Consider the following 1,177-nt stretch of genomic DNA (forward strand, 5'->3'; position numbering starts at 1 on the left):
ATCTTTAAAATACCATGATATTGAAGTTGGGGACATCTCAGAAAGTTGGTTCAATGATTGAAAGTGGTTTTCTCTAAAGTGGACTGAGACTACTTCCAAATGCCATTCATTTTATTCAACCACTGAACATGTTATGAAATAAAACGCAAAATTCCTATGTATTTTTAAAATTAAATGGGAAATGAAATAATATTATGTTTTGGGGGGACATCTTGGTCTACCCCTCACCCCTACAGATAGATCACACTCCCATTAGGGGTGGCTTGAGAAACAGCGGCCTGTAGGATAAAATCCATCATCTTGGTAATGACATACAAAACCCTTCTGATCTGGTGACGGCTTACTTCTTTCTCCACCCACAGTTCCATCCTCTCCACCACCACTATCCTGCCTCCCATGTATCAGCCACACCAGACAACAGTCAACTTTTGGTTTACAGGGGAAATGTTAATTTTAATATTTATTGAGCCCTTACTGCATTCCAGACACTGTGTTGTGCACTTTATATGTATTATTTAATCTTGTGATGGTACTTTGAAGAACATTATAACCTTCATTTTGCAAATGAAGAAACAGACCAGGAGAAGTTAAGTGACTTGCCCAAAGTCAGACAGGTGGAGTTGTACTGGGAATAGAAAGTCACAGAAAACTCTTAAATATAGTAAAACTAGTAAACATGTTAATACAAAAGGGATCCAATGTAGACTAATAGAGTTAAAAACACAACCAGCCTTCAGCCCAGCCAGCCTGGCTCAGTGGTTGAAGGTTAACCTATGAACCCGGGGGTCACAGTTTGATTCCAGTCAGGGCCCATGCCCTGGTTGTGGGCTCAATCCCTAGTGCAGGGAGGTGTGCAGGAGGCAGCCCATCAGTGATTCTCTCTCATCATTGATATTTCTCTCTCTCTCTTCTTGAGATCAATAAAAATATTTTTAAATAAATAAAATCACAACCAAGTTTTAGATAATAGATGTATAAAAGCAATGGAAGTGTAAAAGTTTAGGAGCACTTGACTTTATACAATTACATTTCACTGCCTCCACTTGTCCAAACTACCTTTCCTAAGGACACTGGTGCTCTTCTAAAAGCCCCTGAACAGGTTTTAGCCCTTTAAGCTGTTATTCCCTATGGAGGCAATTCAAGAGTGGGGGGCAGGGGGGCGGGGGGAGGTTGAGTT

Source organism: Myotis davidii, unplaced genomic scaffold (assembly GCF_000327345.1).
Source record: "Myotis davidii unplaced genomic scaffold, ASM32734v1 scaffold46, whole genome shotgun sequence".
NCBI classification, from domain to species: Eukaryota; Metazoa; Chordata; class Mammalia; order Chiroptera; family Vespertilionidae; genus Myotis; species Myotis davidii.